General features: G+C 41.7%; 1 protein-coding gene across 2 annotated transcripts in view; it reads left to right on the plus strand.

Annotated features, from left to right (window-relative positions):
• Window positions 1–1,180: 1,180 nt before the first annotated feature.
• Window positions 1,181–14,327, plus strand: part of LOC126484058 (uncharacterized) — a 245,360-nt gene continuing 232,213 nt past the window's right edge. For both annotated transcript variants that reach the window (XR_007587804.1, XM_050107411.1), the window contains exons 1-2: window positions 1,181–1,333; window positions 2,551–2,688. The gene's annotated coding sequence lies outside the window, so the exon portion shown is untranslated. The remainder of the gene's footprint in view (window positions 1,334–2,550; window positions 2,689–14,327) is intronic.

Consider the following 14,327-nt stretch of genomic DNA (forward strand, 5'->3'; position numbering starts at 1 on the left):
AAGCCCCGCGAAGTTGCCCAGTTCGCCGCTCAGCCGCTGCTACGCTCGCTTCGCCTCGCTCGTAGAATAAAGCTTCGTAATACTTCACAATTTTACCAACAGATGGCGGAACTACGGAGTAACGTGCACGCAACGTTTTACGCTCTTACAGCGTCTGAGTTATCTGTATCTTAAATACAGCATGGTCGAAGGGGACAAAGGGCGTTTCTGTCTGTGTCCAAGTGTCTGAACAATTTTATCTTGGACTTTACGCCCGTGAACGGCACCTTGTATTTTAAAAAGTGTTTGGCTCCCTTTATATGTCCACCATCTTTTTCCTCTAATTGTCTTCATTTCTATCATTTGTGTTTCTCTGCGGCCAAAGAGCGGCGTAGTATGCTGCTGCAGGCCTGCCTGTATACAGGTTTCAAAATGACAATAAAGAAAAAAAAAGGGGGACAAAGGAAAGATAAACAGAGAAGGCCGTCACATATAAAGAAGGTACTACATTTAATCTTGCTCGACATTTTCTCATGAAGCGCCCAAAAAAGTCTTTATCTGCCAAATGAAACATTATTTGTTGTATTCATGAACTTAAAAATAGGGCTACCAACGAAATGCAGTCCAATTTTATGTTCCTTTTAAAATTTAATCCAAAATAGAATGAGTATGTTTAACACTCTCACAAAGTCTATATACCTACGTTAAGTAATTATTCAGAAGTTTTCCTGTAGATTTTATTTCTGTTGACAATAATAACCCACTAGATTCAAAACGTAAACTGTCACCTGTAGTCACTGGTACGATTTCAGGTAAAATCCCTCTTTCAGTGTTGTTAACAAACCTTTTATTTTCATGTTTGCTGTGCGTGCTCACACAGATAGCCAATTCGTTTCTATCTTTAATATTCATTTGTCTTCAAGCGCTGCCAACAGTACGCTACCCGTAGACGCGAAGTTTAACTGCACAAATAGTCACGGGTAATGATGTCAGCACTGCAGGTAGCAGCTGACGCTGCCTTCTCCTCACCCCTCACCCCTCACCTCCTCCACCCATCCTAAACCTATCGTTCCCCACTAACACCGCGTGATTCGTCGACAGGCAGGACAGGGAGGAGTGAAGTGATGGGAGGAGGAGCGACGTGGGTGAGGGAGAGGGGAAGAGAGTGAGTGAACTAGTAAAAAGTGTGGAGTGTGCTATCTGTGAAGAGTTTGAAGTACCAGTTCATTGAAATTGAATGGTTAGTTCACACTTCACAGGAGTGAAGCGTTCATTTGAACGACTCATTCACGAGCTCCCCATCACTATTTACGGGTGCTATGCGTCAATTTCAAATGTACGCGGAAGTGCTAATGTAAGCAAATACATAGTAAATAGAGTGGGAAGTAATTAAGAAAGATAAATTATTATAACTACCTCAGTACTACCGACATTGAACGTGTAAACATGCCTGAAGTGATGAGTGAACGTGTAGTTAATTTTTTGCACTTGTCAAGATACATTCAGCCTGATATGTGCCTGATTTCGTGGTGATTGTGAGATTTAATAGATCGGTAATGAGACGATAGTCTGCATCAGAAACTCAGTAGATATCGGTTGTATTTGATTGATTATTGTGTCTATATTTCATAATATGCTCTGTTTACATCGCGAACAGTAATATTTTGGGGGAAGAACGTGTATTTATTGCAGCAGTATTGTAAAGCAGAAAAAGTAACGTTAATATACATCTGAGTAGGTGGTAGCAATGACTCATTTCTGTAGACGAAAATGATTAGAGTTAATACATAGTGCCTCTTCGGGCCTTGTTAGTATGTACATTATAGTACATTATATGCATCAAATTACGTCTTGATTTTTTCTGTTATTTATTTCTAAATTTACCGTATAGTAGTTTCAGACATACGGAAAAGTGCATTAAATGCAATGGATATGTAACTATAGCCGCACGGTTCTGATTTATCTGTTGCCGGCCGGAGTGGCCGAGCGGTTCTAGGCGCTACAGTCTGGAACCACGCGACCGCTACGGTCGCAGGTTCGAATCCTGCCTTGGGCATGGGTGTGTGTGATGTCCTTAGGTTAGTTAGGTTTAAGTAGTTCTAAGTTCTAGGGGACTGATGACCTCAGAAGTTAAGTCCCATAGTGCTCAGAGCCATTTGAACCATTTTGATTTATCTGTTACTATACGCTCAATATTTGTTGGATTCGCCTACTTTCAAACCTATTGCCACTTTCTGCCCTAATCCATGTGTCGCTGCGGTGGATAGGTTATCACCAAAACCCAAATTTCAGGGAAGTAGAGGCCTATAGATAAAATACAATACTAATTTTTCGTTAAGTTACACTAAAGCGTTCAGCACTTTGCTTTGTAACCAGCTATTGTTTCGAATTACCACTGTACCGTGTGTGAATGTTTTCATGTAATAAAACGTTATATACATGTGTAAGTACTAGAACATTTAATAAGTAAAACTTTTGCATGGGATAGGTACACACTATTTCAACACAATCCATTAGTGTCAGTAACACACATCTAAATATTATTCTATTTTTTCCCCTATTCTCGCACAGTAAGCAGAGCCACTGGATGACTATTATTTGCAATTGAAGAATTACTTAAGTGCACAACAGATTGCCAGAGACAAACAGGGACAAATGACACTCTTGAAGCGACTCGAAGTGGATTCCTGCTGCTAGAAAACTGAAAACGTAAGTGACCATTTAGATATTTTTTATTGTTTTTTCAGGGAGTGTGATATTGTTGTCTAGTGCTATTGCTCAATATGATTTAATAGAGCCTAAAAGAATGTCGATAGGATGTCAATATGCCTGTTATTAAGAGAGTTCCACCAACTTGAGAGACAGCATATTGTGCTACATGGAACCAGTGGTTCATTTTGGAAGATCAAAGCACATGTCTGGGCGTTCCATAGTGTGTTGTGAGTTTGGGAAAGTCGGTGTTTGTTTACGCAGGCAATCTCATTCAGTAGAGTTGCCTTATAAGTTGCTTGTATCGTCTTAGTACTTCAATTTATTGTATTTCAATAGATCATGTGCTGCAAAAACTTATTTGTCATTTTTTGAACAGTATTTCTATAGTTACTGTTGTTTTGGTACATGTGTGAGTTGTAAAGGTCAGGAGAATGACAAGACATTAGTATTATGCACTATATATCAAGGCATATTCACTTGTAAAAGCATTACATTGGTATTATGATGGTAATGTGACAGGGTGTTGTAGTTCTCTGTTTTCATTATTATTCCGTACTGTGAGTCCTGTATCTCATCTTTAATTTTGTAGTGTGCATTACATATGAAATGTATTTTAGGTACTTTTTAACTCTTTGGCGATTTATTATATTGTTTTATTCTCTGGTGGAAAAATGCTGTTTCAGATTTTTTGTTCATGTTTCCTTGGTACTGTAAATAAGTCCAAACTGGCTTTTGTTCCATGATTATGTATAGAGCTGTTAGTGAACTATGTGGTAATGTTTTCTGTGATGTGCAAACAGATTGATAGGTGTACTCATTTGGGCTGCAGTTTCCTCGACTTGCGCCATAGGGTGGTGGGGTTTCAGATTCCGCTGGATAGGTCAGGAGTCCACTACACACAGCAGGCGGCTACATGGGTAGCAGGGGTTGTGTGGTGTGGACTGGGCGGTTTTTTAGGTTAGATGGCCTCGGGTAAGTACAGAAAGGGCAACAGCCTCAAAGGCTGTGGGACAAAGTCAGGACATGCAGGGACCTAGCAGCAATTGGTATTGTAATTGGAAACTGTCGAAGCTGCTATGATCAAGTACCGGGACTTCAAGCGCTGATGGAAAGCACCGAAGCTGAAATCGTTATAGGTACGGAAAGCTGGCTGAAGCCAGAAATAAATTCTGCCGAAATTTTTACAAAGGCGCTGATGGTGTTTAGAAAGGATAGTTTGCATGCAACCGGTGGTGGCATGTTTGTCGCCGTTAATAGTAGTTTATCCTGTAGTGAAATAGAAGTGGATAGTTCCTGTGAATTATTGTGGGTGGAGGTTATAGTCAACAACCGAGCTAGGTTAATAATTGGCTCCTTTTACCGACCTCCCGACTCAGTAGCATTAGTGGCAGAACAACTGAGAGAAAAATCTGGAATACATTTCACATAAATTTCCTCGGCATGTTATAGTCTTAGGCAGAGATTTCAATTTACCAGATATAGACTGGGGCACTCAGATGTTTAGGGACAGAGCATCAAGTGAGATTATACTGAGTGCACTATCTGAAAATTACCTTGAGTAATTAAACAGACTCGTGGAGATAACATCTTGGACCTACTGATAACAAATAGACCCGAACTTTTTCGACTCTGTAAGCACAGAACAGAGAATGGGTGAGCATAAGGCCGTTGCAGCATCCCTGAATATGGAAGTAAATAGGAATATAAAAAAAGGGAGGAAGATTTATCTGTTTAGCAAGAGTAATAGGAGGCAGATTTCAGACTACCCAACAGATTAAAATGAAAATTTCTGTTCCGACACTGACAATGTTGAGTGTTTATGGAAAAAGTTCAAGACAATCGTAAAATGCATTTTAGACAGGTATGTGCCGGGTAAAACTGTGAGGGACAAGGAAAACCCACCATGGTTCAACAACAAAGTTCGGAAACTACTGCGAAAGAAGAGAGAGCTTCAATGCAAATTTAAACGCAGCCAAAACCTCTCAGACAAACAGAAGCTAAACGATGACAAAGTCAGTGTAAGGGGGGGCTATGCCTGAAACGTTCAGTGAATTCAAAAGTAAAATTATATTTACCAACTTGACAGAAAATCCTAGGAAGTTCTGGTCTTACGTTAAATCGGTAAGTGGCTCTCGAAACAGCATATCCAGACAGTCTGGGATGATAATGGCATTGAAACAGAGGATGACACGCGTAAAGCTGAAATACTAAACACCTTTTTCCAAAGCTGTTTCACAGAGGAAGACCGCACTGAAGTTCCTTCTCTAAATTCTCGCACAAACGAAAACCCCTTCTAACAGCTGTGTACCGCAAGTCTCTAGAGAATTGGAATGTTCCAAATGATCGGAAAGGAGCACAGATAGTTCCAGTTTTCAAGAAGGGCCGTCAAGCAGTTGTGCATAACTATAGGCCTATATCTCTGACATCGATCTGTTCTAGAATTTTAGAACGTGTTTTTTGCTCGCGTATCATGTCATTTCTGGAAACCCAGAATCTACTCTGTAGGAATCAACATGGATTCCGGAAACAGCGATCGTGAGAGACCCAACTTGCTTTATTTGTTCATGAGACCCAGAAAACATTAGATACAGGCTCCCAGGTAGATGCAATTTTCCTTGACTTCCGGAAGGCGTTCACCAAGCGAGGTGGCGCAGTGGTTAGCACACTGGACTCGCATTCGGGAGGACGACGGTTCAATCCTGCGTCCGGCCATCCTGATTTAGGTTTTCCGTGATTTCCCTAAATCACTCCAGGCAAATGCCGGGATGGTTCCTTTGAAAGGGCACGGCCGACTTCTTTTCCTAATCCAATGAGACCGATGACCTCGCTGTTTGGTCTCTTTCCGCAACCAATCCAATCCAATCCGGAAGGCGTTCGATACAGTTCCGCACTGTCACCTGGTAAACAAAGTAAGAGCCTACGGAATATCAGATCAGCTGTGTGGCTGGATTGAAGAGTTTTTAGCAAACAGAACACAGCATGTTGTTCTCATTGGAGAGACGTCTACAGACATTAAAGTAACCTCTGACGTGCCACAGGGGAGTGTTATGGGACCATTGCTTTTCACAAAATATATAAATGACCTAGTTGATAGTGTCGGAAGTGCCATGAAGCTTTTTGCGGATGATGCTGTAGTATACAGAGAAGTTGCAGCATTAGAAAATTGCAGTGAAATGCAGGAAGATCTGCAGCTGTTTGGCACTTGGTGCAGGGAGTGGCAACTGACCCTTAGCATAGACAAATGTAATGTATTGTGAATACATAGAAAGAAGGATCCTTTATTGTATGATTATATGATAGCGGAACAAACACTGGTAGCAGTTACTTCTGTAAAATATCTGGAAGTATGCGTACAGAACGATTTGAAGTGGAATGATCATATAAAATTAATTGTTGATAAGGTGGGTGCCAGGTTAAGATTCATTGGGAGAGTCCTTAGAAAATGTAGTCCATCAACAAAGGAGGTGGCTTACAAAACTCTCGTTCGACCTATACTTGAGTATTCCTCATCAGTGTGGGATCCCTACCAGGTCGGGTTGATAGAGAAGATCCAAAGAAGAGTGGCGCATTTCGTCACAGGGTTATTTGGTAAGTGTGATAGCGTCATGGAGATGTTTAGCAAACTGAAGTGGCAGACTCTGCAAGAGAGGCGCTCTGCATCGCGGTGTAGCTTGCTGTCCAGGTTTCGAGAGGGTGCATTTCTGGATAAGGTATCGAATATATTGCTTCTCCCTACTTATACCTCCCGAGGAGATCACGAATCTAAAATTAGAGAGATTCGAGTGTGCACAGAGGCTTTCCGGCAGTTGTTCTTCCCGCGAACCATACACGACTGGAACGGGAAAGGGAGGTAATGACAGTGGCACGTAAAGTGCCCTCTGCCACACACCGTTGGGTGGCTTGCGGAGTGTGGATGTAGATGCAGATGGTGCATAAGGATACATAATTGTCACATAATTCTTTAAAATTAGCTCTACTGCTACTATTAATTATTGCACTGGTCTGTGTTTCAAACTTACTTCCTTTTTTTTTTTTTTTTTTTTTTTTTTTTTTTTTTTTTTTTTTTTTTTTTTTTTTTTTTTTTTTTGAGGTGATAGGTTTTTTACGTGATCTTTTATATTTAGGGTATAGTGAATTCAAAATGTAGCTCATGTTGCTCAGTCAGGTCACATTTCATTACTGCCTCAATATTTAAGTAGTAGTACTAGTAACAGTAGTAATCCGTTAGATATATAATCCATCCAAATGTTTAAAATTTTTAAGTTTATTATCGCAATCAAAATTATGTCCAAATTGTATAGCTACATTAAATGTATCATATTCAAATAAATATAAGTAAATGTAAGTAAGAAGGATGAAAATATACTTCTAATTATCTGTGTTTTGTTTAAGACGTTGAAAATGACACAGAACACAGCATGTTGTTATCAATGGCAAGACGTCTACAGACGTTAAAGTAACCTCTGGCGTGCCACAGGGGAGTGTTATGGGACCATTGCTTTTCACAATATATATAAATGACCTAGTAGATAGTGTCGGAAGTTCCATGCCGCTTTTCGCGGATGATGCTGTAGTATACAGAGAAGTTGCAGCATTAGAAAATTGTAGCGAAATGCAGGAAGATCTGCAGCGGATAGGCACTTGGTGCGGGGAGTGGCAACTGACCCTTAACATAGACAAATGTAATGTATTGCAAATACATAGAAAGAAGGATCCTTTATTGTATGATTATATGGTAGCGGAACAAACACTGGTAGCAGTTACTTCTGTAAAATATCTGGGAGTATGTGTACAGAATGATTTGAAGTGGAATGATCATATAAAATTAACTGTTGGTAAGGCGGGTACCAGGTTGAGATTCATTGGGAGAGTCCTTAGAAAATGTAGTCCATCAACAAAGGAGGTGGCTTACAAAACACTGGTTCGACCTATACTTCAGTATTGCTCATCAGTGTGGGATCCGTACCAGATATAGACTGGGACACTCAGATGTTTAGGACGGGTGGTAGGGACAGAGCATCGAGTGACATTATACTGAGTGCACTATCCGAAAATTACCTCGAGCAATTAAACAGAGAACCGACTCGTGGAGATAACATATTGGACCTACTGATAACAAACAGACCCGAACTTTTCGACTCTGTATGTACAGAACAGGGAATCAGTGATCATAAGGCCGTTGCAGCATCCCTGAATATGGAAGTTAATAGGAATATAAAAAAAGGGAGGAAGGTTTATCTGTTTAGAAAGAGTAATAGAAGGCAGATTTCAGACTACCTAACAGATCAAAACGAAAATTTCTGTTCCGACACTGACAATGTTGAGTGTTTATGGAAAAAGTTCAAGGCAATCGTAAAATGCGTTTTAGACAGGTACGTGCCGAGTAAAACTGTGAGGGACGGGAAAAACCCACCGTGGTACAACAACAAAGTTAGGAAACTACTGCGAAAGCAAAGAGAGCTCCACTCCAAGTTTAAACGCAGCCAAAACCTCTCAGACAAACAGAAGCTAAACGATGTCAAAGTTAGCGTAAGGAGGGCTATGCGTGAAGCGTTCATTGAATTCGAAAGTAAAATTCTATGTACCGACTTGACAGAAAATCCTAGGAAGTTCTGGTCTTACGTTAAATCAGTAAGTGGCTCGAAACAGCATATCCAGACACTAAGGGATGATGATGGCATTGAAACAGAGGATGACACGCGTAAAGCTGAAATACTAAACACCTTTTTCCAAAGCTGTTTCACAGAGGAAGACCGCACTGCAGTTCCTTGTCTAAATCCTCGCACAAACGAAAAAATGGCTGACATCGAAATAAGTGTCCAAGGAATAGAAAAGCAACTGGAATCACTCAATAGAGGAAAGTCCACTGGACCTGACGGGATACCAATTCGATTCTACACAGAGTACGCGAAAGAACTTGCCCCCCTTCTAACAGCCGTGTACCGCAAGTCTCTAGAGGAACGGAGGGTTCCAAATGATTGGAAAAGAGCACAGATAGTCCCAGTCTTCAAGAAGGGTCGTCGAGCAGATGCGCAAAACTATAGACATATATCTCTTACGTCGATCTCTTGTAGAATTTTAGAACATGTTTTTTGCTCAGGTATCATGTCATTTCTGGAAACCCAGAATCTACTATGTAGGAATCAACATGGATTCTGGAAACAGCGATCGTGTGAGACCCAACTCGCCTTATTTGTTCATGAGACCCAGAAAATATTAGATACAGGCTCCCAGGTAGATGCTATTTTTCTTGACTTCCGGAAGGCGTTCGATACAGTTCCGCACTGTCGCCTGATAAACAAAGTAAGAGCCTACGGAATATCAGACCAGCTGTGTGGCTGGATTGAAGAGTTTTTAGCAAACAGAACACAGCATGTTGTTATCAATGGAGAGACGTCTACAGACGTTAAAGTAACCTCTGGCGTGCCACAGGGGAGTGTTATGGGACCATTGCTTTTCACAATATATATAAATGACTTAGTAGATAGTGTCGGAAGTTCCATGCGGCTTTTCGCGGATGATGCTGTAGTATACAGAGAAGTTGCTGCATTAGAAAATTGTAGCGAAATACAGGAAGATCTGCAGCGGATAGGCACTTGGTGCAGGGAGTGGCAACTGACCCTTAACATAGACAAATGTAATGTATTGCGAATACATAGAAAGAAGGATCCTTTATTGTATGATTATATGATAGCGGAACAAACACTGGTAGCAGTTACTTCTGTAAAATATCTGGGAGTATGCGTACGGAACGATTTGAAGTGGAATGATCATATAAAATTAATTGTTGGTAAGGCGGGTACCAGGTTGAGATTCATTGGGAGAGTGCTTAGAAAATGTAGTCCATCAACAAAGGAGGTGGCTTACAAAACACTCGTTCGACCTATACTTGAGTATTGCTCATCAGTGTGGGATCCGTACCAGGTCGGGTTGACGGAGGAGATAGAGAAGATCCAAAGAAGAGCGGCGCGTTTCGTCACCGGGTTATTTGGTAACCGTGATAGCGTTACGGAGATGTTTAATAAACTCAAGTGGCAGACTCTGCAAGAGAGGCGCTCTGCATCGCGGTGTAGCTTGCTCGCCAGATTTCGAGAGGGTGCGTTTCTGGATGAGGTATCGAATATATTGCTTCCCCCTACTTATGCTTCCCGAGGAGATCACGAATGTAAAATTAGAGAGATTAGAGCGCGCACGGAGGCTTTCAGACAGTCGTTCTTCCCGCGAACCATACGCGACTGGAACAGGAAAGGGAGGTAATGACAGTGGCACGTAAAGTGCCCTCCGCCACACACCGTTGGGTGGCTTGCGGAGTATCAATGTAGATGTAGATGTAGATCCGTTACGGAGATGTTTAACAAACTCAAGTGGCAGACTCTGCAAGAGAGGCGCTCTGCATCGCGGTGTAGCTTGCTGTGCAGGTTTCGGGAGGGTGCGTTTCTGGATGAGGTATCGAATATATTGCTTCCCCCTACTTATACCTCCCAAGGAGATCACGAATGTAAAATTAGAGAGATTAGAGCGCGCACAGAGGCTTTCAGACAGTCGTTCTTCCCGTGAACCATACGCGACTGGAACAGGAAAGGGAGGTAATGACAGTGGCATGTAAAGTGCCCTCCGCCACACACCGTTGGGTGGCTTGCGGAGTATAAATGTAGATGTAGAGGTACAGCCATAGCTGGCTATTCTGTATAGAGAGATGGAGGTGGCATCTCGGTGGGAGAGAATTGTGGGGGTTGAGCTGATCTTGCTTCTAGCTTGTAGCAACGTGACTTGAGCTCTCTGAGTGAAAGCAACATTGTTACAAAATGAATCGAAAGTGCAAGACTCATTTCAACTGATTTCTCTTGTTGTGGTAAAGTTATCATACCACCTAGGAAGTTAAAAATTACTCCTTTTGTAAGGAAAATGTATGATGCATACTTTGGACTTAGTGATTAGGACAAGCCCTTCGCACAACACATATGCTGTAAAAAGTGTGTTGAAAGTTTATGGTGTTGGAGAAAAAAGCAGCAGAAGTGTCGTTTTTTGGATGTACCTAGTGATGTAAAATGCCTGGCCATGTATAAGTTGGGGCAAATTCCTGGGGTAAATGCCTGGAATTCATAAATGCCTAGGCATTTTAAAGATTATTTGATGAGCGGCACTTATAAAAAAAAAAAATTAAATTGATATTTGGTATTGGGAAAGGTGCTTTGCAACAATGTTTCTGTAGTGGTTAGGCAACCAAATTGAAAAATCTGCAGGAGTGTTAGGGAAGATTTATTAGGGGAATTAAATTCGACTGTAAACGTAACTATACATTATTAATGAGGTCAGTTCTTCGGGTAGTAATTACCATAATAAAAAAAGAAAACAAAACTCAAGTTTAAAAAGTAATTCTTGAAATAAACTATAGTTTATATCAAATAGGCAGGCTGTATTTTGTAATCTTACTTACACTGTACTCCTGAAAAAATATCAGAGTTAAAAAAGTTTATCCATAATGATTTTAATTAGGGGTGAGTCTTGTGCCGATTCCTAATTCACAAGTCAAAGAATCGCTGATTCTGTAGGAATCAACTAGTACCAGAATCAAATGATTCCAGTGTCTTCAGTATCAATTCTTTGCAATTAAATCTTTTTTATGTTAGTATTCTCATTTTATCTTCATAGCAGTGCAGTCATACGAAAGTAGATAAAGAAAAGAGCAGAATAGAAAACTACAGTCTGTCTCAAATGTCACTCCATCTGACAAAGCCTTTTTTTCTTTCCCTGAGGATTGTTTAACATTTAAGAATACATTTATCAAGAAACACGTGCCAGGTGTTTAATATGTTCAGTAATAATTTTAACAATAATCATTCTTCCGTAATATTCAGAGATTTGTCGCAGATTACAGTGTGTTACTTTACAAAGCGATGACCCAAGGATAAATTTTTTTTATACTGTCTTAGCACTGTGTGTGTGTGTGTGTGGGCGCGCGTGCGTGCTTTCTTGGTACAGCAAGTTGGAATGCTAGTAAAAAAAAACTCTACCCATTTTCCTAACCTCCCCAGTTCCTTTCACTTCAGTCCTCTTCCTTCCCCTACAACCCTTCTGCTGGAGGAAGAGCCACTGGCTCTGAAAGCTTTAAGTAAAACTTTTTTTTTTTAAATGTGTGAGTTCCTGCCGCCATTTGGTGATTAGACTTTTTTTTTATCTGTCTGAGAATTACGTTGAATGGTGGCTTTTCATAGATTCATCAAGCAGAAGTTTGAAAGCTGAACCGCTCGCCATGTGCAATGTGATAGCTTCTCTTCCAGTCGTTCATTCAATGCAGTTGATTGAAACCCACTGTAGTATGGAAGATCTCTGAACAGCTCTGAAATATGATCATCACAAATGCAAGATAGGTGGAGACAAAGTTAGTTTTTGAGCTTAATACAGTGTATGCTTAATGTTCTAACCCAAGAACACACTGATTAATTGCTCGAACAGTACACCTTCGTGGAAGACAAGGTACAATACATTTAGCAATACACAAGTGGCCCGCAGAGCCTTATGCTCTGGCCAACAGGGATGCACCCGGCAGGCTGTGCATGCAGCTGCTGTCATATTAGCTGGTCGGATGGCCTCTAGTGGCCAAATCAAGCACAAACTTCAAGCACGAACTATGAAATGGCGCACCCACATAATTGTTAGTTTCAGAACTCCTCTGCGTTTGTTTGAGCACTGTCCTCATGTTCATTTCTTCTGTGATCGACATAGCTTGTTGAGTCGTGACGCTCTATCACTGGTACATAGTTGTGGAAGTGATACGAGCACAGAAAGGTGCGGCGGTTGCCTCCCAGTGAGGGGCCCTATGGTAGGACAGATGAGACTGGTACAGTGTCCATTTTCACCTCTCAGTCTATCCCCAAGGAAGGAGGTTGTGGCGGGCGGAACAGGCAGTGCCAGCTGCGATGGTGGCGGCAGCAACGGAGGCATTAGCTGTCACAGCATGAAAGCTGGGATCCCACTGTGGCTCCCGACAGCTGAAGGGGTCACCCACAGCAGAGGAGACAGCTGTGTAAACATTGGCAGCAGTGGTGGAGAAGATAAGGACACCGGCTGCGATGTAGGAGACATGCAGGCAGATGGAAGACATGGGGCATGAGGGGCACACAAGGGCGGGAGAGGTGCACCAGGTACGTAGTGCCATACACAATGTCATAGTTGGTCGACGTGTTATGATGCCCCTTCCTGAGTTGTGCGAACGTCATAGAGGCATCAACCATTGGTACTATTGATTACCGCTGGCACCCATTTTAGCTGTCAGCCAAATCTACAAGTTCAAACAGCTGTGCCACACCAGAAGTGTTGAAGCACTGGTGCCGGTGGATGGCCTGGTGTTGCCTGAAGCAGATGTAGTAGAGTCTGGTGCTGACGACTGTGCATCGATTCTGCTGGGCTCTTATTGCCAACAGGGGTGAACCTATAAGAACTGAGGAACTGGTCAAGATCTGTTTCTAGTTACACATCCAAAATCTATTTTTTCATCTGAGTCTTAAATGTTCGTACTAGTAGATCTGCTTTTCCATTTGTTTGATGGTAGAAAGGAGGAGCTGTGGCATGGCGAACATTAATTTTTTTACAAAAATCTTCAAATTCCTGATATATAAACTGGAGCCGTTGTTGATAACTAACATATGTAGAAGACCTTCCATTTGCAAAAAATTTTGACAAAGCAGCCAACACAATACAGGGCTATTACAAATGATTGAAGCGATTTCATAAATTCACTGTAGCTCCATTCATTGACATATGGTCACGACACACTACAGATACGTAGAAAAACTCATAAAGTTTTGTTCGGCTGAAGCCGCACTTCAGGTTTCTGCCGCCAGAGCACTCGAGAGCGCAGTGAGACAAAAAGGCGACAGGAGCCGAGAAAGCGTATGTCGTGCTTGAAATGCACTCACCATCAGTCAGTCATAACAGTGCAACGACACTTCAGGACGAAGTTCAACAAAGATCCACCAACTGCTAACTCCATTCGGCAATGGAATGCGCAGTTTAAAGCTTCTGGATGCCTCTGTAAGGGGAAATCAATGGGTCGGCCTGCAGTGAGCGAAGAAACGGTTGAACGCGTGCGGGCAAGTTTAACGCGTAGCCCACAGAAGTCGATGAATAAAGCAAGCAGGGAGCTAAACGTACCACAGGATGGTGCTCCACCGCACTTCCATCATGATGTTCGGCATTTCTTAAACAGGAGATTGGAAAACCGATGGATCGGTCGTGGTGGAGATCATGATCAGCAATTCATGTCATGGCCTCCACGCTCTCCCGACTTAACCCCATGCAATTTCTTTCTGTGGGGTTATGTGAAAGATTCAGTGTTTAAACCTCCTCTACCAAGAAATGTGCCAGAACTGCGAGCTCGCATCAACGATGCTTTCGAACTCATTGATGGGGACATGCTGCGCCGAGTGTGGGAGGAACTTGATTATCGGCTTGATGTCTGCCAAATCACTAAAGGGGCACATATCGAACATTTGTGAATGCCTAAAAAAACTTTTTGAGTTTTTGTATGTGTGTGCAAAGCATTGTGAAAATATCTCAAATAACAAAGTTATTGTAGAGCTGTGAAATCGCTTCAATCATTTGTAATAACACTGTACATATGGAAACTTAGAATA

The sequence above is a fragment of the Schistocerca serialis genome, chromosome 1 (assembly GCF_023864345.2).
Source record: "Schistocerca serialis cubense isolate TAMUIC-IGC-003099 chromosome 1, iqSchSeri2.2, whole genome shotgun sequence".
Lineage (NCBI taxonomy): Eukaryota > Metazoa > Arthropoda > Insecta > Orthoptera > Acrididae > Schistocerca > Schistocerca serialis.